We start from the raw sequence: 25,988 nt of genomic DNA, 5'->3' as shown, positions 1-25,988 counted from the left end.
CTTTTTTTTCTGTCTTTCCCCAGTAGAGTATAACCTCCAAGAGGTTAGGGTTTTTGTCTGCCTTTTTCACCTTTGCATTCCCTATCGATTGGAACGTTGTTGAACAAATTAATAACTGGATAGATACAGAGTGCCTACTACGTGTTGGACGCTGTGTGAGATGCTGGACATGGAGCGAGCAATGAAATGGATATGAGCCTTGCCCTCCTGTGGGGGATGCACGTTGAACAAGCAGACAAACAAATGAATGCATATACCAATGTGCAATTTTATGTGGAGAGATGGAAAAAGTGAAAACATTGAAAGTGCTATGGAGCAAGTAAATGGGGACTGAGGTGTTTTCCAAATTTTGATTAAAAAGTCTAGGAGGACCTCTTTAAGGAAATGACATCAAAGCTGACACCAGAGGGATGAACGTAATAAGTCTAGGAAGCCAGACTGTTATGTTGCCCAGCACACCTAATAGCCAATCTTGATCATCCTAGTCCAAAATATTTTCTCCCTTCTTGCCACAATGTCTGATACCTGTATCTGCATGCACTTTTAGTTATATTTTTGCAGATGTCCTTTCATCCTCCTAGATTACAAATACATCGATCCCTTCTCATAGAATAGAGCACTAAATTAGGAGACAGTAGGTCTGGGTGGTAGTTCCAACTTTGCCCCTCCTTTACAAATTGAGGAAGTTAGATAAACTCTCTGGTCCTCAGTATCTTGCCTGTACAATTAGGTTATATTAGAGAATCTCTAAGGTGTCAATGAGCTTTAACATTTAAATTCTGTATTATTAGTCCACTTTAACAAACAGTTTTGAGGAACTACTATGTACTAAGCTGGTGAACTTTCTGTAGGGCACTGAAGAAATTAAGATGAAATAAAAGAGAAAGATATGACCTGTTTATTTAAGGTGCTTATGATCTTGAGAAGGATACTGATACTTTGATAACTTCAATATAATGTAGCATAGAAACTCCTCTGCTTCTGAATTTTCAGCTATTATAATTGTCTTTCCAAGGAGTGACCAAAGTCAGCCCTGTACCCTGAACTTCTAAGTAAAGGCATTTAACTCTGCTTGCCACCAACAGATGGTGCAAGTGGTCACATTGACTAGATGCTGTTGCATTAAGTTTTAGAACTAATGGATGAGAGGCAGGTCTGATAGCCTAACTTATATGTAGGAAAATAAGTATAATGAGAGGCAGGTCTGATAACCTAAGTCATTTGTAGGAAAATAAGTATAAGCCAGGGTACCATGGGAATTGAAAGCAAAGGGTCACCTTGTTCCACCTAGGTGAAGGTGGCAGTGCTGTAGGGAGGTCAAAGAGAGAGATTTCATAGGGCATTGATGTCTCAGCTGAATGTTGAGGGAAGAGAAAGGATTAACCAGTATCTTTCTTGGGATGCTTTCAACTTCAAAATACAGACTACCCATCTAAAGGTGGATTTGATAAGAAGTGCAATGACTATTCTATTATTTAAGACTATTCTACTATTATAAGATACAGAGTCAGGGAAATTCTCTGTATTGTAAGATACAGAGGCAGGGAAATTCTCTGTATTATAAGATACAGAGGCAGGGAAATTCCAAGCTCAAATGGAATCTCAATAACTCAAAATATCGTGGAGAACTCAGGCTCTTTCTACCTTTCCTAGGAATGCTGGGTTTTATTAAGTTTTTCCCTAGTGGTTGCAAGATGACTGTCAAATCTCTTTACCAAAAAGAATAACCGTACTCTTCTTGCTCCATTTTCCTCATTTCTCACCCCAGTCTCAACAAGATTCCTGGTAGGTTCTGGTGACCAGGCTGAGCCACACACCCATGCTCTAAATGCAAAGGAGGTTGGGAAAGTGTGTACCTGGCATTTCCAGTCTCCATATGAGATGGCAGATTCTGTCTGCTAGGAAGAAGTGTGGATGCAAAGCGGGGAAGAAGTAAGTGGAGTGATTGCTGGGTAGGCCTCCAACACGGTCTTTCAAAACAAGAAGAGAAGAAAAGGGGAGTTATTCATGGATTTCATGTTCAGGACCTGGCACAGTGCTTTGCTTTCTGCATTGCAGGCATTCAATTGATATTTTTTAATTTTGGAATCATTATCATGGAAATAGAATCAATGTCAGGTCAGGCAAGTGAGTAGTTAAATTAATTATTCTTTCCAGGCCATGACTAGATGACAGAAAATTAATTCCTTTATTTGAATGGGTGGCTGTTGATATTTCTAGTGAGGGGTTAAACTGAAATACTAATTCAACATCAAGAGAGGTAGTGGTGGCATTTTCATAAACCATGTCTAATTTGGCCATGGTTTTATAAACTAAAAGCAAATCAGGGGAAAACCTAAGTTAAATGGAAAAAGACCAGATCCTAGCAGATGAAAGTTTACTGAAAACACCATGTGAAGGGTTTTAATGGAAACAATAGAGTTTAAAATGGTCCCAGGAATATGGAAACAATTTAGTAGGTCCTTATAAAGGATTGTTTGTTGACTATACATGGAAACTCACAAGAAGGAAGCAAAAGAGGACACCACATTAGTTCATTTTTTTTTTAAAAAAAATCAACTATATACAAAGCAGACATTAATATTTTTTGGAAAAATTTCCTTTGCCTTTTCCACAACTACAGAAAGAACAGAAAGCTGTGAAGTTTTTTCCTACTGTAACAACAACAAAAAGAATATTACATTCAGAAAGAAGAAACGAGTCATTCTTTTGGAAGGGGTGAATTATTTTAAATAATTTGTATGAAGTAATGCAGGGAGATTTCAGTATCAGTATGAACTTGTAGCACACTGATCCTTTGAAATATCTTTTCTTCATGTCTTTTAAGCCTGTCAAGTCCTTTTGCAGAACTGTGAGAGCTTACCTAAAGAACTGAAAACAATACAGATGAATAAAAGATATAGATTATTTCCCACTGCTCTTTCTTGGATGAAATTGTCTCAAGGTTTTTTAAATGACTGGGACTATTTAACTGCAACCATAATGTATTTTCTGTGGTTTCTTAATTTGGAATTTTACTCTTCAGCTCCACTTCATCCTGTCTTTCTTCTTATTGAATGCCAAGGCATTCAACACAGGAAATGCGGCCACAAAGGATTATAGGAGGTTGGCTTATGTTTAAGTCTTTCTAATTTCATAGCATCTGCTGTGATATGTCAAGCCAGGTACCATATTTCTATTATAAATCAGTCTTTCTGCCCAGACTAGATTCACAATCTTTTTAGAGTTATTATATACTTTTGTTGATCAACTTTTTAAAGACCACTTGGAGTCTTTAGATTCCTCCAATTCTTTAAAGGTAATGATGCGGTTTCTGTACCTCTTTCAATATTTAATAAGACACATGAAAATGGTTTTACCCCAGGAATCCAAATTACAATAACACAGGGAGATTTTATATCTATACAGGGTCTACTTGGCTTGGCATGCCAAATTAAAATCTCTAGGGTAGAGGTCTGGCAAAAGTGTTTGGAAACACTTGTTTGATTTATTCTGTTGTACAAGTCTGGTTCAGAGACATTGGCATATTTGAAGTAATAAATTTACCATCAACAAAGAAAAGAAAAAAAATAGAAAGAAAATCCAAAGTCTGCATAGGCAGCTCTTGCCTCTAATATGCCACCTTCATAGTATGGTAATACTGAAAATTGACACAGTATCTTGCTTAGGATACAAATGCCCTGGATTCAAATTTCTGCTCTGCTTTGTCACCTGAATCAAAGTAAACTTGTAGCTGTTCTATGCCTTAGTTTACTTACTTGTATAATAAGTACAATAATAATGTCTGAAGTAATTTTGGAATTAAGTTATATATCATGTATAAGATTAAATACTTATAAAGTACCTTCTGACTGGCATAAATTAATTGCTCAAACAATGTCAATTGTTATTTCAGGCTGCTCAGAGGCTCAGATTGGAAGTTAAATAATGTGTTTTATTAGAAAATAAAAACATAAATAATTGCAAACAAAGAAATTTTGTTTAGTAGCTGGAACATTTAAAAACCTAAGATCCACATGGGATTTTGTTTTAGGTCCTTGGTATTATAAATGTTAAATCCATATTTTCATTAAAATAATCATATTAGCATTGAGAATGCCAGAGCAGTCCCCTTTAATGGCATTAGTAAAACCCTAAAGTATCACAAGGTGATAGAAATTACTGGGGTGGATAATTAAGGACGGTGTTATTTCCTGCAGGCTAGGGGTATTTTGGACTGGATTATCCAATAAGAAGATTAAGAATGCATTTAGTGCAAGAAGAGGACGTGACAAGAAAATGACAGTTCTTTAAATGAAATTATTCAATATAGATATTTCAGAAATGCATTTAATTAGTCCTCAAAATAAAATTAGATATTTGTTTTAGCTATTTATATTTATTTTGTGTTTAGAGTTTTTTTTTAATACAAATAAGAGTAGGACACAAAAAGTTTTTTTCAGTTCTTGGGGGTCTCTGATAGCTTTTAGTCTGGGCCTGAGTCAGATTCACTTCTAGGAATTCTGAGTGTGAATTCCGTGTAAGCAATTTCTTTAGACAGTGTTTTCTTGCAGTGATGTCATTTGGGAGTGGAGTTAGTAGAAACTCTGTAATTAAAATCTTTGCTCTTATCCCTAAATATATGGCATAGATGCTAAACCATCTGGTTATAAAATAGACAGGAGTCACCTGACAAAAATTCTCTTTCAGCAACTCTGATTTGCCATAGAACTCCTTTACTAACTTCATAATAGATTGTAAGCTCCACAGCAACAGGACCAGGCACTCTCCATGGTCCCTAGGCTCCACATCAGCAGTGGGAGCGTCCCACATTTCAGAATCAAAGGAGTCTTTGTGTGTGTGTGTGTGTGTGTGTGTGTGTGTGTGTGTGTGTGTGTATACACACACACTTTAAATTCTGTGGTACATGTGCAGAACGCGTGCAGGTTTGTTACATAGGTGTACATGTGCCATGGTGGTTTACTGCACCCATCAACCCGTCATCTGCATTAGGTATTTCTCCTAATGCTCTCCCTCCCCTAGCCCCCCACCCCCAACAGGCACCAGTGTGTCATGTTCCCCTCCCTGTGTCCATGTGTTCTCATTGTTCAACTCCCACTTATGAGTGAGAACATGTGGTGTTTGGTTTTCTGCTCTTGTGTTAGTTTCCTGAGAACGATGGTTTCAAACGAATACTGTTCCCTCAAAGATGTCCAGATTCTAATACCCAGAAACTGTGAATGTGTTAACTTACATAGCAAAAGAAGTTTCACAAATTTGATTACATTAAGGATCTTGAGTTAGGGGCATTATCCTGAATTATCTGGCAGGCCCGATTCAATGACAAGGATCTCTATAAGACGAACGCAACAGGATCAGTCAGTAGAAGGAATTATGACAATGGAAGTAGAGTTTGGAGTGATGGGGCCAAGAGCCAAGCCAGCAACCTCTGGAAGTGAATAAAGGAAGGAACAGATTTTCCCCTGAAGTCTCCAGAAGGAACCAGCACTGACAGTACTTTGATTGTAGCCCCATAAGACTTATTTTGAACTTGTGGCCTCCAGAATGATAATAAATTCATGTTTCTTTAAGCCACTAAATGTGTGATAATGTTGCAGCAAACATAGGCAACTAATGGAGACTCATGGATCATCACATTCAATCTACTCATTTTTGATTAAGTGATATAAGGTCCAGAGAGTTTGGGTGTGCATTTATTCACTTATTCAACAATTTATTCAGTTGCTAACATCTGCCAGGCACTGTTAGCAGTAAACATCTGACCTATACTACGCCTTTTTCTGAATCTTTTGCTCAGGACCCTGGGAATTGGAATCTGGAATGGAGAGTCCCCCAGAAGTGAGATGTTTGGAGCTGATGAATTGTAATGATGGTTCACCCAATCCCCACAGCTGTACCCTTTCCATTCCTTCTAGAGGCTGGATAATTGGTTTCTTTCTTTCTTTCTTTCTTTCTGTCTGTCTGTCTGTCTGTCTTTCTGTCTTTCTGTCTGTCTTTCTGTCTTTCTGTCTTTCTTTCTGTCTTTCTTTCTGTCTTTCTGTCTTTTCTTTTATTCAGCTCCTTATAATAAATTCCTTCATTTATGCAAGTTGGATAGAGTAGGTTTCTGTATTTATTATACCCACTGTAGAAAATTATCTAAATAATCAGTTAATGGTGTCCTCTGATCACTTCAAAGGTTTATGAGAGTTTTAGATCAATGATTTCTTTTTACAAAGGGCATTTTGTTCCACAGAAATAATTGGCAGGTCACTAACCAACTGATGTTGTCATCCCCAACAAACCAAGACCACACCCTCATCTCAGCATTTGGGAAATATTTTTCTCTGTCTATGTGGAAAGAAGAATGTGAGCCACAGACTGCATTTGCAATCCTCTGATGTCTGAGCTGCTAAAAATGTGTTGTGGATAGAATCATTTTATTATAAATATGAATTTCTTAATAATTTCAGTAAGCATTACCTGTCATCTACAAATAAGAAGATTGTTTTTATGGGATAAGTTTTAAAAATAGCCAAGAAAGGTGTGATGGCAGATGTATCTTGAGTTTAATAAGTAGCCATAATCCTATTTAAGGAGTAGCAAGTTATTGTAAGAAGGATAAAGGACAAATCAGAGAGCAGAGCCACTGCCTGTATGGGCACAGGTCTGTGGGGGTACATCCAATGACTCCACGAATAGTCTCTCGATGACTCTAGTTCCAGACACACTTGAGACTTTACTCTGTCTCCCCCTTTCTGACTTTGACAGTCTCTGATAGTAGCAAGATTCAACAGGTTGGTTAAAAGATTAAAACTGAATCCAGGTTCCACTATTTGATTTCCTTGATCAACTTAACTGTAAATGGTAATATTAACATCTATTTTCTAGGTGGTGTTCAAAGAATCAAATGAGATAATAGCTGTCAAGTATTTAGCAGTGTCTGATGCATAGTGGAATCTCAATATATGTTTTTGCCTTTTCTTTTTTTTTTTCAAATGCAAGTGTGACTAAGTACATGCTTTTGCTTTTGTATCTCTGGGAGATCATTAGAAAGCATTGTAACTCTTTGAATGATATAATACCCTTTCACACACATCATACTTTTTTGTCATACCAATAATTTAATGAGTAAGTACTATAATTATGTCCATTTTATAGTTAAGGAAAATGAGGCTCAAAGAGATTAGGCAACTTGATCAATGAGTACAAGCATAATACTTGTCACAAATATGACTTGCATTCAAGTCATTGAACTCAGAGCCCCTTCATTTTACAGTCCATGCTTTTTCTTTGAAATTTGCAGGGAGCCTGACTTTGTAATGGCCAAAGATCAAGCCAGGTTAGGACTATCTCTGTCTAGTAGTCTTCCTATTTTCACTGTCAGTAAAAACACATGACTTAAGGTCAACCCTAAGTATGCTGAATCTTCACCAAGGAAGGGGGAGTTGGGTTAGTGTTAGTTTGAGTGTGGCCTCCTTATTCTGTAGGAGTGGGAAACCACGTTTTAATCTTGCTAGGGTTTCAGACAAGCAACCAAAAGGGAAAAAAAAAAAAACTGTGCTTGCTATCTTTTCATCCTTCACTCCCAAACTCCACCCCCATCCTTGGCATGCTAGTTGGCATAGACTACACTCTTTCTTTCTAGGTCACCTCTGGATGATTGAATTTCTATGCTGAAAGTCATAGGTGGCTTTAAGGCATGACTCTCTTTTTCTGGGTTCCAATAACCATATCATCTCAATTTTTGGAAGGTGGCAGGGGGAATTAGGAGTGGTAACACACTCAGGGTACCACACACCATTGTAAACAATAGCTTATTAAATCTTCCTCAATTTAGCCTACTTTTTAAATGGGAAAATAAGTGATAAAATAGGTAGCTCCAAATTGTTCTAGGAAGACCTACCCTAGGTAGATAATGGCTGTTTATATCAGTTTCTTTTCTCGTCTCCAAATCAAAGTCCTCAATTGCACAGTGTCCTTTTATGACTGTTTTCTCTTTCAAGGGTATCCTATGCAGTCATTTTAATTTGGTTTTCCTTATACATAAAAAATGTTGCAGTCTGGTTATGTGGACATTGTAAGGAATATTTAATACACAACCTCATAAAGGAGTCTAGTTGGATTTCAGAGGTAGCAGAAGATAATATAGTGAGAGTAGTGGTGTCAGATCACTTGGCTAAAAATCTCAGTTTTACCATCTGCTAACTATTTGATCCCAGTTTGCTTAAACTCTTTTTATTTCAGTAGCACCAGGAGAATTGTATCAGGAGCTTTTGACAGCTCTGCGCCACACTCCCACCTGCAATCAGACTTCTAACCTCTATCATTTTAAGATTAATCTGTACTTTACTGCTTCCCACTCCTACTCCAAGCTCATCCCCTTACTAGAGTCAAACTGAATGAATTTGTTTGCTGCTAACACATATGTGGCTCCTTCCTAAATTTTTTCTTAAAAAATAGCACCTGGTGTGATTTGAAAACTCTAATTTTTATCTTGATGGTCATATGTGCCTTGAGTAGAAAAAGTTATGTTGGGCTTATAACCAATTTTCTGATCCTGCAATTCATTTATTTAACTTCATTTCCACAAGCCTAGGTCTCTAGAAGGAAGCAGAGACCCTGAGCAATGCAATTTCAGGGCTTACATGTAACAGCTTCTGGTTTTACTCCATTCTTGGCTCTGAGAGAGTCAAATAAAGAGCTACTTCTATGTTCTTCTTTCTCCTTTGTCTTCTAGTTCTGGGGGTACCTGCTCTTACAATCTCCCAGGGAGAATGTGAGAGTAAATCATGTGATTTCCAAATTTGTATATCCAACCTGGGCTTTCCACCTGAACTCTAGATGTAATGTCTACTTGGGAATGACTGATAGGAGTCTCAAACTTGGCAATCCAAGGTAGAACGCCAATTTCCAACCTGTACCCTCACCTCTCCCTAAAAAGTAAAACAAACTGACAAAATTTTCTCCTAGTCTTCCCCAGTAACCTGAGTTGCTGTGGCTAAGAAGCTCAACACTACCCCTGACTTCTTACTTTCTCCCATAGTCCACATTCAATACATCCGCAAAACTATGAGCTCTGCCTTTAAAATCCATCTACCTTCTAGTATAATCATTATTGTACTCCTACTCCAGGTTATTAGTTTGTTCTCACGCTGCTGATAAAGACATACCTGAGACTGGGTAATTTATAAAGGAAAGAGGCTTAAATGACTCACAGTTCAGCATGGCTAGAGAGGCCTCAAGAAACTTACAATCACGGCAGAAAGGGAAGCTAACATATTTTTCTTCACATGACGTCAGCAAGAAGTGCTGAGCAAAAGAGAGAAAAGCCCCTTTTAAAGCCATCAGATCTCATGAGAACTCACTCACTATCAGAAGAACAGCAGCATGAGGGTAACCACCCCCATAATTCAATTACCTCCCACTGGATCCCTCCCATGACGTGGGGATTGTGGGAACTACAATTCAAGATGAGATTTGGGTGAGGACACAGCCAAACCATATCACCAGGTAACTAATACTTCTCACCAGAATCATGGCTTGAGCTTCTTAACTGTTCTCTCAGCTTTTGCCTTTATTCTGTTTTAGTTATGTATTAATGCATAATAGTTCACCACAACATTAGCAGCTTAAAACAGCATTCATTTATTATCTTATAACTTCTATGGGTCAGGAGTCTTGGCACAGCTTCTCTCAGGGTCTCCTATAAGACTGCAATCAAAGTGCAACCTGGGGCTAAGGTTTTATCTGAAGGCATGACTGGGGAAAGATTCACTTCCTCAAAGGCTGCTGGCCTGAAAGGGTCTCAGTTCCTTTTTGGCTGTTGGTCAGAGGCTACCCTCACTTCTTTGACATGTACATTTCTCCACAATGGCTTCTTGCTTCATCAAAGTACACAAGTCAAAAAGACAGGAGAATCTACTAGCAAGACAGAAGTTACAGTCTTATGCAACCTAATCACAGAAGCAACATCCCATTACATTTTCTACATTTTATTGGTTATAAGCAAGTCATAGATCTTGCTCACACTTAAGTGGAAGGCATTAAACAAGAGCATGAGTTAGCAAGAAACAGGAATCATTGAGAAGTTGCCTGCTACATTCTCTTACTCTTTCTTGTTCATGTAGCAGTTGGAGAAATCCTTTTAAGCATGAGTCAGGTCATGCCATACATATATTCCAAATCTTCCAGCTATTACATATTTAACTCACAATAGACTCCAGATTTTTCACGATATCCTTGCATCATCCCCATCTCAACTTATATTACTCTTCTGATACTCACTTTGGTCTGGAAGTACTGACTTTCTTCTTATTGCTCAAATCCACCTCGCCCTGTCCCATTTCAGGACCTTTGCACTGTAATTCACTCTACTTGGATCCCTCTTGCCCCATGTACATTTATGGTCTTTCATTTAATTCAGGCTTTTGCTCCAATGTCACCTTTCTAAGAGGCCTTTCTAGACTATGCTATCTAAAACAGCAATTCCTGCCTTGCTTTCTGCCTCCTTACTTTTCTCTATTTTTATTCTTATTATTTTAACTGCATAAAATATTATATACCATATTTAATTCTCTGGGTTTTTTTTTTTACCACTAAAAGGAAAGCTGGAGCAAAGACTGCCTATTTTATTCGTGCAATACATGGAGACTTATTTGTCAAAATACAGGGGAAGTATGATAGGACAAATGTAAGCACTAAAGAAGTAGAAAAAGGAGAGTGCTGATTTCTTCTAATAATTATACTGTAATCATTCAAAAGGGTACCCCAAAGCACTATGCTCTGACCCTAAGGAAGAGGTGTGTTTTCCCTCAATTAAGATAAGAATTCCTTCAAGAGCATTCAGTTAACTTTACTGCTGTCTTATCAAGCAACTTTGTGTCACTAACTCAGTTTTGTAATTGTCTTGTTCTGGGAACAACTGTGAACGGAGGGATATTGACATGAGGGTTTTGATGACTACAGTTGTTCATTCTCACTGTTCTCAAGTTTATAGTGGCATTTCTTCTTAAATTTACATCAACTTATAAAGTCAAGATTCCAAATCTGAAAAGCCAAGGACTCAACTCTGCACTGTGATCTTTTATCGAAGAAGCGGCAGCCATCATAGAACACATCTGAAAAAGTTATCCAACTTTATCCATTACTATCATCTGGTATTCCAAGGAGGTCATATTTGTTTAAATGCAATAATTGCAGGTTTTTCAAAGTAATAAGCTTAAATTTTATGGTTTGTTGCTGGGGGAAAAGGGAGACATTTCTGTGGCATTGGCCTTGAAGTTTACTTTTAAAGGACAGATTTTCATTTGATGAACTGCACAAAACAAAAATGCTACAGAAATTTTTCTCTAAGTAGCTACTTAATAAAGCCTAAACTGGACAACTTCCATGCCCTTCAGGGTTTCAGAAATACAAACAGGAAGTTAACATTTCCATAGCAATAATGATTCAGTAATAAAATCTGAGGAGAAACAATAAAACAGAAGGTCAGGATGAAAGCAATTTACATTTTATTAACATCCTAACACTACATCAGAATAGATATTAAATATTTAAATGGAGTCAGAGTGTAATTATAAAAGCATCTGTAATCAAATGACTTTTTTTTTGTTTGTTTTTGGGCATGGCTTTGCTGTGGTCTTGTGTTAAAGTGCAAACTTATACAGCATTTCTAAATTCCCTCAACTTGTAAATTCTGCTTTGTTATCTTATGGACAATTTTTGCAGACTAAGTTTCTTGTGTAAATGTTCTTTTCAAGGAAAAGTCATATAACTTATAATGTCATTCATGTCATTATTGTCAGACACTGTATATTTTAATGAATGTGATGAAATTCAGTTATTGGAAATGAGTCAAATGAATTATTTCAGAATTTCAGACACTCTTTTAAGCCAATAGGGAGACAGATTGTCCTTTAGGCATGGACAGATCCTATAACTGGTAAAGTCTCCTGGGTTTTCCAGTGGCTTGGATTTTTCTTTTCCAAACTATTAATCTTGCTTTCTCTCTATTAGAGGAGAGAGGTGATTTCCTGAGAGAGTGATAAGATACTTCAACATTGCATTAGGAAGGAAGAACTGAATGTCAAGGAGAGAGAAAAGTGAATGTTCCAACCCTGAACTAGAGGAAGAATGACCAGGTGATGGTGAACCACTGTTAAGAATAGAAGGAAAGAAGGTGGTGTTAATTCTGTAAACCACGAATTTCTTACTGTGACCTTGAGCTGACCAGGCTTCTGGCGTTTTCTATCTTTGTCAGGTGTTGAGCTTCTAAGGTAGAAAAAGTAGCTAAGAATTGGGAAACTGATTCAAAAAATGTGGACTCCCTCTCATTGTAAAGATAATCTATCTTTCATCAGTTATCTTTTGTTGTTTCAGGAATACATACCCAGTTTCTTTAAATGTTTAAAATACCTTAATGACAGTTTCTAAGCCTTTCACTCCTTTAAAAATGTGCTGATGGCCAGATAGTATCCAAATAAATTCTTTTTCCATTATGATAACTATCCTCTTTTATTTTTTCCACTTCACCTCTAGTCATTGAAATATGGTTTTGATGTGGGAAATAACACTGGTGTTGAACATTTAGTTGTAATCATGTACTTTGTAGTTTACACACGATACATAAAAAGTAACTCTTTCCAAGCCTACATCCTAGTCCTAGAATGTCCTCACTTAGTTGGGTTGACATACGTGTTTTAATATGCCACAGTACTGATGGGATTTAAGAATACTCTCCTTGTTCTAAATAAATGCAAATCTGACAGCCAGAGAAACTGTAATGTGACTTTCCTTTGACTGTAGTTGAGGTAAATTTATATACTTGTACTTAAAATATACAAATTACTTTTCCTAACATAGCCCTTAGGTTGTAATACTAGCAAGTGCTGCACCAGTCTCACACTCCTGTGATATTGTACTGAGCATCTACAGGAAATTGTGTAAGATATTGTGCAAATGGAATGCTGCCCTCTTATGGTTGCACAAACCCTTCCAGGGTCAAACATAAAGCCCCAGTCGCTAGCTAGGGTACTTAATAGACAGATGTAAGAAGTAGGACACATAAAAAAAATTAACCCACACTGATTTTACAAATTACAAACTGGATTGAATGGAGGAGACTCATACCAATTTCATATAAGCTGACAGGATAGAGCCAAAGATAAAATCAAGTTATTGTTTCTTTCATTCTAATGCACATTTGAATATGATTTTTAACTTCTGGTTTCATAATTTAAGTATTTCAAGGGACGTCGCAAAACATCAATTTTATCAAAATAAGTTATAATAGGGTAATTACAGTAAGTCAACATGGTGTCACATTTCCTCAACCATTGAAGGACCTCTTCATTTTGTCAAATTAGAAGTCTCAAATATCTAACCAAAATTTGAAAAGGTCTCAAATATTAAACTCAAAAATTTTCAATTTCCAGGACATTTTTGCTTATATTTTCCTAAGATCATTCTTATTCTTGTTTATCATCTGGGGAGTCACAGTTGAATGCTTATCCAATATGTGACAGCCTGTCAAACATTGGATAAAAGCTGTTTTTTTTTTTTTCCTAAAAAACCTCTTCCAAGATAGCTATTTGCATTTTTATTTGTTCTCTATGCAGTTTTAAAAATATATATTTAAGTTTACATTACTGCAATTTATTTATTGAACATAAATCACCCTTCATTATATATACACACATATATGTATATGATTGTATATATATAGTTTTATATATTCTGATTGCTGAGGCAAAAGATATGTATTTGCATATAAAACTTAGACAGTGTTAAATTGCTTCTGAAATAGCTATACCAATTTACCCTCCCACCAACAGTATACAAAAGCCCATTTTGCCGTACGCTTATAAATACCAGATAAACCTCTCATCCATGCCTTTTAACTTTTCTGTCATATTTTCTATCACTTAGGCATTTTTAAAACTATGAATTTGGAAAATCATTTTATCATTCATATTTTACAAATCTAATTTACCAGTTTGTTGCTTATCTTCTAATTTTACTTGTGTTATTTGACAAAGAGATGTTTTAAATTTAAGTAGTTTTCATGCCTTTGTTAAAGTAATTTACAAGATTTGCTCACCAAGTTTATATAAAATACTCAAATTTTCCTTTAGTGGCTTTGTGATTTATTTTATTGCCTTTTTATTTAAATCTTTATTTGAAATGCATTTTATTATATGGTGTAAAGTAAGATAATTTGATATTTTTTCCAAATGGTTATTTTTCTAAGCATTTATGAAACAGTTCATTGAAACCCTACCATTTAGAACTGTCGCTTTAAATCAAGTACCATACACTTATGTAAACTCAGACCTTTATTTGTTCTCTCTACTTTTTGGACATTTATTTTATTATTTTAACTTTATTACATGCATTGACATCCAATATTCCACAAATTCGTCTTTTAATATGTAGAAAATGACTATTATAGACTTCCAAATTTTTGACATTATTAAAATACAGTAAGGTAAACAATAAAAATAATAATAACTTTCCACCTAGAATTAGCTGCTAACATTGTGGCATATTTGTTTTCAATTTTTTTTCAAATTACTCTGATATGCTTGTAAACATAAAACTGATATTTTGTAAATATGCTTGTTATAAAGAATTTAATCATTCCACAAATTGCAAATAGGCAACCATCGTCCCAATTTTCAAGAGCTAGAAATTGTCATCATTAACATTAGTTAAATGTCATTTCAAGTATTGTTCATACCTATATAAATATACAAGAATGGATGCATGAACAGACAGGCAGAAATGCATTTATTAGAAGTAAATGTGTCTGGAATTGCTTTCCAGCTTGAATTCTGTGAGGTTGCAGTCAAGCTGACAGCCAGACCATCCCATCAGACATCTCAAAATTTGATCAAGTTGATGAGTTCAATTTCAAGCTCACTCACATGGGTGTTGGCAGACTTCTGTTCCTCATGGGTTATTGGACTGATGGCCTCAGTTTCTTGTCCTTTATAAGGCTGCTCAGAACTTGGCAGCTGGCTTCCCCAGTGTGAGTAATGTGTGAGAGAGAGGGAGAGAGAGAGGGAGAGAGAGAGGGAGAGAGAGAGAGAAAGAGGGCACGCAAGAGAGCCCAAGACAAAAGTCACCGTCTTATTACAACTTAATTTCAGAAGTCATATAATTTCTGCCGTATTTTATTAATTAGAAATGAGTCAATAAGGTTAGCCAACCATTAAGGATTACTCAAAGGCATGGATACCAGGAAATAAAGATCACTTGGGGATCTTTAAGTACCATAAAATATTCTGTCTTTTTTTTGAGACAGAGTCTTGCTCTGTCACCCAGGCTGGATTGCAATGGGGCGATCTCAGCTCACTGCAACTTCCACCTCCTGGAGATTCTCATGCCTCAGCTTCCCAGGTAGCTGGAATTACAGGCGAACACCACCATGCCTGGCTAATTTTTGTATTTTTAGTTGAGATGAGGTTTTACCATGTTGGCCAGGGTGGTCTCGAACTCCTGACCTCAGGTGATCTGCCCGCCTCCACCTCCCAAAGGGCTAGGATTACAGGCGTGAACCACCATGCTCAACCCCATTAGACATTCTTTAAGCTGTAGTCTTATATTTTTTTAAATACCTGTCATCAAGTTAAGGACGTTCCATTATATTTGTAGTTTATTAAGAGTTGTTATAAGTAGCAATTAATTTTTTTAAAATAAAATTTTGCTTCTACTCAGGTGATTTTATGTATTGTCTTAGCTTTCTTGAAGCATGTTGTTCAAGATAGTACCATTTTCCGTACACTTAGAAATGAAATCTTCATTATTTATGAAAATTTAGAAATACAGACATGTTCAAAAAATTCAGTTGACATATTGATTGTAGAAGTTTCATTTGTAGTTTCATATGTGAAAAAATATTGTCTTCCCATTATGAGAATTGTATATTTTCCTATGGCTCAAGTGTGTGTTTTTTTGCTTTTGTTTTTTTTTTTTGGGGGGGGGGTGTTTGTTTTTTACATCTAGGGCAAACTTTGTTGCTTCTTCATATTGACCCTGTGCATTTTTGTCTAACTTATTTCAAGGTACCATATATTTCTTTGCAATGTTAATAATGGAAGTTTTCCTATATATATTTCCTAGCAGTGTTTGCCTACAGAGTCTTGTTAGTTGGAGTAAAAGTGTAAATCAGGTGGTTATAAGACAATAGGGAGTGGTGGGGCCTGGCTAAGCTCTTCTGTGGGTTCCACCTAAAAGTGACAAATTCAACTAAAACAAGTAAGCAATGAAACCAACACTGCAACAAACAAAACATATTTATACTTTTTGTTTAAAACAAACAAGAAAATAAACACTATGCTTTTTAAAACTATCTGCAGAATCATGGGCACCAAACTAAGATCTGTGATATCCTTTACATTACTGCAATTTGAATTTTCAGTTATGTTGCTTCCCTATGTCTGTTATATTTCTCAATTTTTATTTTCTTAAAAAAACTATCAATTTATTGAGCTATTTTGCACTTTTAATGCTTTTAGAAATACTATGCCATTTTTATCTCCCAGTGGTTATACTTAAATTTAATAAAATATATATTTTATCCTAGATTTTTAAAAAAATAAATTGTGTGGTATATTTTCCAACCTAGGGTAAAAATGAGATGTTCTATAAAATTATCTTCTGTTTCTTGTAGTAATTCTATTTCTTCAGGGGGCATTTCCATCAAGTCATTGAATTGTTTTCCATATTTGCAACTAAAGTTACTTGTATATCCAAAGATTAGTGTTTTGTTTATCCTGATGGAATAGAGAAAACAAATTTTGTTCAGCAATTGAATCTGATATGGCCAGAGATGTTTGAATCCTGTTATTGATGTATTTTAGGCCCAGAGGATGGGATAAGAAAACATTGAAGATTGATTAAACCCCATTTTCTCAGTTCTCTGATGAGTTGCAAAGGATTTGCATGGAAACAATGACTTCCTGGAGGTCCTCCTAGTGTGATGAAGGGTTTGTGCCAGCTGAAGTTAGCTATTTCTTTCCTGACACATCTATTCTCCATATGACTCTGCCAGGGCATCATCCTGCTTTTTTTTTTGACTTTATAAAAGATAGTTTTATTGTTAATTATTTACCTTAATAATTTCAGAAAGAAAAACAGACTAGCTCAGTCCGACATGATTGGCAGTTGGCAAAATCTGGGGAAGCAAGTGTTCTGATTGCTAAGGATTTGATTAGATTCTTTTAATACTTAGCTATCTAATGCTTCACATGTAATCCAGAATAAATGTATCATCTCCTTCCCTTTCACTTTAATACTACACCTACCTCCCTTCAATGTGGAAATATTTTCCTTAAATATGGTTTTCAGAAGAACAAGTTCCCTCAAGAATATAGCAATGAGGACAGTGCACAAAAAGAAAAACTCAAAATGAAACTCTACATGAAAATTTGTCTAAAGAAACAAATCTTTCAAAATATTATGAAATAAATCCAGTTACAAATACACTTATTCATCTGTGAATAGGTTCTGGTATAATAACTGAAAATGGCTGACTGTTTACAAGATACACAAACAGGAACAGTGCACCTACCCCTGTAATGGCCCTCAGAAGCCCAAAATGTTCCATGTGCTGTAGGCCAGAACATACAAGAATCAATCTTCATCTTTTTCCTTCTGAAAAGCTGTCCCATAGTTAGGCTGGACTATGGGACTGTCTTGTTCACAAACAGGAAGATCTCCTTTTCAGAAGGAAGCTGAATCCTTTTCCTGATGATTCATATTAACTGAGCTACAGTGGCATCAACTGGACCCAACTTCCTCTGGTTGTCAGTGTTAACGACCTGAGAGCCTGAGACCTTTTCCACAATTACCAGAACCTGGTCGGGATATTTTGCTCAGATCTTTGAGGATTCTATGCATCTATGTTCCAGTGAGTGTTCTTCCTTGAACATCTACTTGATGATGGCGGTGAGTAGGAGGTGGAGCTGGCTCTTGGAGCTGTGGATCTCAGTGCACCAACCACACCATCCTCTGACTTATTTAGCCTGCTAGCCATGCTGTTACAGCTTGGGTTGAACATTGCAGTCCACGATGCTTCTTGTGTCATCACGGTGCTCTTTGCCTGAAATGCTGGTAGAATGGAGATGTGTTCTACAATGGATGTCCTACATCTCTGTTGTTGCTTTGAGCCCTTGCTCTGAATTTATCAGCATTTTGGTGTTCCACAGAGTTAGAGTGAGATCCTTTTGATATTTTCTTCTAATGAACTTTTCCTTTGTTGACATCACAAATGATCAATTATTTCAATCCACTCGTGTGTCTACCAGAATGCATAAAATCCTTCCCCAATTTCAAAGGCTAGTATATGTTTTTACTTCTTTTGTTTATATTTCTTTGATTCTTATATGAGATTTTGAAGGTTAGTGAAGATAGGGAGGAGTTATATTTACAGTGTCAGTGTGATATGTTAAAGCAGATATCACATGACATATTCTTCATGAACCCAGTCTGCTTCCCAGCAACCACATGGGCTTATTTTATGGAGGCTCATAGATACCTCTTAACCAAATCATCCAGAATAATTATTATGTGTTGAATTGTGTCCCTTCAAAAGATCGTTGAAGTCCTAACCCCTGGAAATTGTGAATGGGACCTTATTTGGAAATAGGGCTCTTAAAGCTATAATCATTACAGAATCTATAAAGAATTTAAACAACTTTACAGGCAAGAAACAACTCCACTGAAGAGTGGGCAAAGGATATGAACAGCTAATTTTCAAAAGAAGACTTACATGCAGCCAACAAGCATATGAAAAAATGCTCAACAATATTAATCATTAGGTACATGCAAATCAAAACCATGATGAGATACCATCTGACACCAGTCAGAATGGCTATTATTTAAAAAAAAAAAAAAAACACAGATGCTGGCGAGGTCGCAGAGAAAAGGGAATGCTTATACACTACTGGTGGCAATGTAAATTAGTTCAGCCATTGTGGAAAGCAGTTTGATGATTCCTCAAAGACCTTAAAACAGAATTACCATTCAATCTGGTAATCCCATTACTGGGTATATTTTCAAAGCAATATAAATTGTTCTACCATAAAGACGTGCATAATCTATTAATTGCAACACTATTCACAATAGCAAAGACATGGAATCAAATGTCCATCAGTGGTAGACTGGACAAAGAAAATGTGACACATATACACCATGGAATACCATATAGTCATTAAAAAAGAATGAGATCATGTCCTTTGCAGCAACATGGATGGAGCTGGAGGCCATATCCTAAGCAAACACAGGAACAGAAAACCAAATACTATATGTTCTTACTTTATAAGTGGGAGCTAAATAATGCGAACACGTGGACGCTAAGAAGGGAAAAACAGACTCTGAGACCTACTTGAGGGTAGAGGGTGGGAGAAGGGAGAGGATCAGAAAAAGTAACTATTGCCTACTAGACTTAGTACCTGAGTGATGAAATAATCTGTATAACAAACCCCCATGACACGAGTTTACCTACATAACAAATCTGCCCATGTACCCCTGAACCTAAAATAAAAGTTAAATAAATACAGATGTAATCAAATGAAGATAAGGCCATTCTGGATTAGGGCCATACTGGATTATGTAGATCCTAATCCTGTGGCTCATGTTTTTATACAAGGGAAATTTGGACACAGAGCCACAGAGGGAAAAAGCCATGTGATGATAGAGGCAGAGATTGGACTGATGTGTCTATAAGCCAAGGAACACAAAGAATCGTCAAAAGCCACCAGAGCCTAGGAAAAGGAAAGGAAGGTGTATTAGTTTGTTTTCACGCTGCTGATAAAGACATACACAAGACTGGGCAATTTACAAAGAAAAGAGGTTTAATAGAGAACTCACAGTTCCATGTGGCTAAAGAAGCCTCATAATCATGGCAGAAGGCAAGGAGGAGCATGTCACATCTTACGTGGATGGTGGCAGGATAAGAGAGCTTGTGCAGGACAACTCCTATTTTTGAAAACCATCATATCTCATGAGACCCATTCACCATCAGAAGAACAGCATGGGAAAGACCCACCCTCATAATTCAATCATTTTCCACCGGATCCCTCCCACAACACATGGAATTATGGGAGCTACAAGATGAGATTTGAGTGAGGACACAGAGCCAAACCATATCAGAAGGATAGTTCCCTGTAGCCCTCAGAGAAAGCATGGCCCTGCCAACACCTTGATTTTGGACGTCTAGCTCCCAGAATGGTGAGAGAATATTCTGTTGTTTGAAGCCACCAAGTCCATGGAACTTTGCTATAGCAGCCTTAGGAAATGAATACGGTAGTCATTTGATAATTTGAAGAATTCAGGTCCTCCTTTAAAAAAATTGGTAAGGAATATTTGATTGCCCACCATTCTGCAAAACCTCTTTCTTCATGATTCTGTGATGATCATTAATTTTGTAAGAAGGTCTGACAAATTTCATAATTTTTCCTTCTAGTTCCTATTGTGCAGGGGTATGAGAGAAAAAAGCAGCTTCTGAACCTGGTGTAAATTTTACCTAGGGCAGTTGTTGAGTAAATGTGTTATTTTTTAAAAAGGTGATTTAAACAGGGATTTATGAGCATGTACTCTCCTTTCCACATACAAAATGTGCATTCACTGGGTCCAAAGGGCAGATTGAACATGTTCTCAAGCCTCATTCTCCCTCTCTTGGTCCCCAGATATAACATACAGTTCTAGAAAATACCCAAGAGGTCTAGAAATTATTAGGAAATCCTGAAGAAAGAGATAAAATCAGTGGTCTAGAAATTATTAGGAAATCCTGAAGAAAGAGAAACCTAGAGCCAAAAGCATAGCTCCAAACACATTCCAGGTGGAAGAGGACTCGTAGTTACTCCAAGCTGGGAGGTGGTAAATAAGATTGTCAGGTAAGGGCCCTGAAGTGCATATCAGGTGTTTGACTAGAGACCTACAGCAGTTCCAATCTGAAGTTTTCACCCTCTTTCAACAATCAGGCCAAGCAGTGACCAGTACAGGCAACTGCTCCACTACCATCTTTGGAGTCAGAGTGCGGTAAACAAATACGGCACTTATAGAAAGGCTCTGCGAGAGACTCTCCAGTCATGATGATCCCATGGTCAAGAATCACCAAAACTTGGGGAAATCTAATTTAATGAGGAATATCAATATTAATACAATGAAAACTCCCAAACAAAACCAAAGCAAATACAAAGATACCATGAAGTTACTAGAAATGACAAATTAAGACTTTTAACAAAAGTTTATAACTAGTAAAGATATGGAGCAATATTATATCTATAGAAAAGAAACAGATGTAGAGATTGGAAATTCAAAATCTGCCCCTTGAAGAATGCATCTGATGCTCTGAGTAGCAGAATAAACATAAAAGTTCATTCACTGAAGAGTTGTAAATTGAGTTGAGCCATTTTCTTTATTCAGGAGAAGAGAACAATGTGATTGAAAATGCAGAAGAAAACCAACATCCAACTGTTCTAAATAAACTTGTTAGAATTCCAGAAGAACATAAAGAGCATGGATAGAACAAAATATTCAAAGAAATGTTAAAAATTATTTTACAGTGCTGAGAAAAATAGATTATAAAATTGAAAGTAATGATTGGATGCCAAACAAGATGAATGAAAAGAAGACCCACATCTAGGCCAGAATGTAGAAACAACTCAAATGTCCATAAACAGATGAATGGATAAACAAAATATATTTATGTACACTCAAATAGTATTTCTCCATTAAAATGAATGAAGTACTGATGCATTCTACATTGTGGATAAACCTTCCAAGCCTTATGATAAGTGAAAGAAGCCAGTCACAAAAGGCCATACATATTATATGATTCCATGTACATGAAATATCTAAAATAGGTAAATTTATAGACACAGAAAGAAAATTGGTAGTTTTCAGGTATGACATGTGGAAGGAATGGGGGCAGACTTTTTAATGGGTAAGGGGGTTTCTTTTAGGGTGTTGAAATGTTTTAAAACTAGATGGAGGGTCTGGTTGCACAATACAGTATGCTAAATACTACTGAACTGTACATTTTTTAAAGATTAATTTTATGTGAATTTCACCTTAACTTTAAGAAAAGAAAAAGCAACAGGGGAAGAGAGGTGAATACTTTGTCTCATCTCTGAGAGATACATGGGAATGCTTATGGAACTGTTCCTGGAGAGTAAAAACAAAACAAACCCACACCTTGATATATTGTAAGTGGAACTTTAGAACGTCAGATACGAAGAGAAAATTCTAGAAGTTTCTGGAGAGAAAAGCAGATAACTTACAAAGGAGCAAGAATGATTGATAACCAGGCCGGGTGCAGTGGCTCACACCTGTAATCCCAGAACTTTGAGAGTCTGAGGTGGCCAGATCACTTGAGGCCAGGGTTTTGAGACCAGCCTGGCCAACAGGGCAAAACCCTCTCTCTACTGAAAATACAAACATTAGCCAGACATGGTGGTACAGGACTGTAATCCCAGCTACTTGGGAGGCTGAGGCACAAAAATCTCTTGAACCCAGGAGGCTGAGGTTGCAGTGAGCCAAGATCGCACCACTGCACTTCAGCCTGGGAGACAGAGTGATAATCTGTCTGAAAAAATAAAAAGAAGAAAGAAAAACTGATTATATACTCTTCATTAAAAACACTGAGTTCAAGAAAACATTTAATATCTTCAAAGTGTTGAGAAAAAAAATTCCGAGCCTTAAATTTTATGTGTAGACCAACTATCATTCATGTGAATGGCAGAATAAAGGTAGATGTAGACATTCCTGGACTTAGGACATTTATCACCCATAACCCTATTTGAAAAGCTTATTAAAGTTATATGTCACCAAAATATTTAAAAATCTTCCATGTATTTTGTCAGGAGCATGATAAGCAAAGAAACTGATAAAACTTTTTAATAAGAATAATAAATAGTCTTTGGTTTCAGCACCAACAGGTAAAGTATGGAAATCATCACTCCTGTCCTTAGAACAAAAACAGCTGGACAAACTAAAAATCAACACATGTTTGGTTCCACCAGAGAACCTGGGTCTCATGGCAAACCACCCCAAATCTGGAGAGACAGGTGCATCCAGAGAGATCGAGCTGAGATCTGTTCACCTGGAAAAGAAGCTGCTGGAGTCATAGACTGGTGGAACACTTACATGGTAATTTTGATAAGTTATTGAAGGCTGACTGTGAACCAGCATGAATAAGAAACTACTAGGGACCCCAGTCTTTGGGATTTCCTAAAAGTTTGTGGGTTTTGCTTCCAGGAATATTATCAGATTCTCATCATGAAGATCTGGGAAAGATCCCCTTAGGGTTCTGGCAGTGGAGACAGGGGTAGGGGAGAGTAAGTATTGAGAAATGTGTCCAACTCCTCTCTGTAACAAAGACATAGTCTCCCTGTGAAAGTCTTTAGCAGAGAGCAATTATGAAATCTGATCACAGCCGGAAATAGGGAATTCTTCCTACTCTAGTCCCTTCCAATCCTCTTGTTTCACCTAAGAAGGGAAAGACATTATCAACAGGAGTTAAGGCTTCAAGGAAATAGACTAGGAATGAGGTAGCTAGGGAAAGGAGTAGAAGACGAGAGAAAAAGTGGCATCACTGGCGAAACATCTGTGAAGGTCACTGCCCTGAGTCACAGACTGACTAAAAATCCAAGATCTAATTGAAAGATTATAGAAGGCTCCTTCTTCACCACACCTTACCATCACACTGACAAGTATAATAACAGTGAATTACAGCTGGAAAAGCTGCATGACACAGACTCTTTTAGGACTGCATAAAAAAAAAAACCCAAGTCAACAGGGTAGCCAACAACAGAAACTCTAGAGGAATTAGAAACCTCTGACACCTATAGCTACAACAAATATTAAACATAATCTAACTCCTAGCCAGATTAACATAAATCCTCACACTGCAGGCCATTTTGCTCAGTTTTTATTACCCAGTACAATATGTCTGGCTTTCAACAGAAAATTATAAGGCATGCCAAAAGGCAAAAACAAAATAAAACAAAACCAACCAACCAACACACAAAAACATTCTGAAGAGACAAAGCAGTCATTAGAATGCGACTCAGATATGACACAGATATAGAATTACTAGGCAAACGATTTAAAATAACTATAATTAATGTGTTAAAGGCACTAATGGAAAAAGAAGATATCAGACAAGAACAGATGAGTAATGTAAGCAGATATTCTAAGAAAGAATCAAATGTAAATGCTAGAAATCAAAAGCAAAGCAACAGAAATGATGAATGCCTCTGATGCGTTCATTAGTAGAGTGGACATAGCTGAGAACAGGATCAGTGAACTGGAACATAGATAATAGAAATTTTCTAAACTAAAATGCAAAGAGAATAAATAATGAACCAAACAGATGAGAATATCCAAATAAAAGGTGTAACACCTATAGTTGGAATACCAGAAAGAAAGAATGGAGCAGAAGAAATATTTGCAACAACCATGCTCAAGTGCTTTCCAAAATTAATGTTACACACCAAATCACGGATTGAGTAAGCTTAGAGAACACCAAGCAGGATTTTAAAAAGACAAACAAAACGCGCACACACACACAAACACACACAGACACACATCTGCCTGTAACTTACTCAAACTGCAGAATACCAAAGACAAAACCTTGAAAGAACAAATAAAATTATAGTCTTGGAAAGTTTAAGATTGTATCAATGTGTTAGTAGCATATGGTGAAAGGAAGAAGGCAAATAAAAATTTGTGTGTGTGTGTGTGGGAAGGCTGTATATACAGATTAGCTCTAGATAGTAATAAATGTCATATTTAGGTTGAGTATCCCTTATCCAACATACTTGAGATGAGAAATGTTTTAGATTTCAGATTTTGAAATATTTTATTGTCATACTTACCAGTTTAACATCCCAAATCCAAAAATCTGAAATGTTTCAATGAGCATTTCCTTTGATCATCAGGTTGGTTCTCAAAAAGTTTTGGATTTGGGAGCATTTCAAATTTTGGATTTGGGGATTTGGGATGCTCAACCTGTGCTACATATATAGATACTGTGGAACTGTGACAGTAACAACTTGGGGGTTTGAAATAGGGTATGTAATTTCCAAATAACTAGAGGAAAAGAGATAGATAAAAAATGAAGTCTTATCAACCAGCTGTATTACATCTCTACCGAGGAATCTGAGGTCATTACAAAGAACAAGATAGATTGTATGGTCACTGAGCTCAAAATATTTTATCTAATATTATCCAATAAAAACTACATATTTTCATACATATGTATATGCATATAAATATATTTTAAAAGCTGAGAAGAATATACCTTTAGGAAGAGAAAGGAAATAGAAATGGTAAAGGGAAAAAGACATAATTTTTACTTATATTGTTTGAATATATGTAAACATTCATGTATAGCTGATATAATTAGGAAAGTGATTTCTAAAAACTACAAGCCTGTAAATAGATTCTGTCTTAATGCTGAAGAAAGGAAGATGGACCTGAATTTTCCATTCTTCACTGTAAATGGGAGGACCAAGTTAACATAGAGTAATATGTAAAATTACAAATTATTTCTCTCCACAAAACCTTAAAATGTCATGTGAGAGGATAGAGCTTCAAAGGGAAATAATTTGTTCCTGGAACACAATTTTTCATTTAAACACCATCTTCATTTTGAAGAGAAAACAAATGGGTGCAATATGACCCTGCTGGCCTTAGGCCTACTCCTGTACCACAAGTGCCATATGAAACCATGAAAGGAACCACATCAAGGCAGATGAGACCACTGAGAACTTCAAGGAAATCATGTCAGCCACGTATGATTTATCTGTGGACCTTTGTTGGGCAAAGCAAGCTGAGAGGCCCAGAGCGAATGGGAAAAGTCATCAAGTTAAAAGTCATCCTTGGAAAGAACACGAAGGAGCAGGAATCTAAAAAGTTTGGAAATGCTGTCAATTCCATAGACTTAGTACTCTTTCATTTAGGGAATTAGAGAGAAAAAAACCAAAAAACAAAAAACA

General features: G+C 36.5%; 1 protein-coding gene and 1 long non-coding RNA gene across 2 annotated transcripts in view; one reads left to right on the top strand and one right to left on the bottom strand.

The window, feature by feature from the left end:
- Positions 1-25,988, top strand: part of LOC105468538 (collectin subfamily member 10) — a 145,768-nt gene that overhangs the window by 1,944 nt on the left and 117,836 nt on the right. The gene's annotated exons all lie outside the window — the stretch shown is intronic.
- LOC105468537 (uncharacterized) overlaps positions 1,923-25,988 on the bottom strand; it is a 107,010-nt gene continuing 82,944 nt past the window's right edge. Inside the window, exon 5 of the long non-coding RNA XR_979521.3 lies at positions 1,923-1,970. This is a non-coding gene — a long non-coding RNA (uncharacterized lncRNA). The remainder of the gene's footprint in view (positions 1,971-25,988) is intronic.

The sequence above is a fragment of the Macaca nemestrina genome, chromosome 8, assembly GCF_043159975.1.
Source record: "Macaca nemestrina isolate mMacNem1 chromosome 8, mMacNem.hap1, whole genome shotgun sequence".
NCBI classification, from domain to species: Eukaryota; Metazoa; Chordata; class Mammalia; order Primates; family Cercopithecidae; genus Macaca; species Macaca nemestrina.
This window is presented reverse-complemented; position numbering and strand designations above follow the sequence as displayed.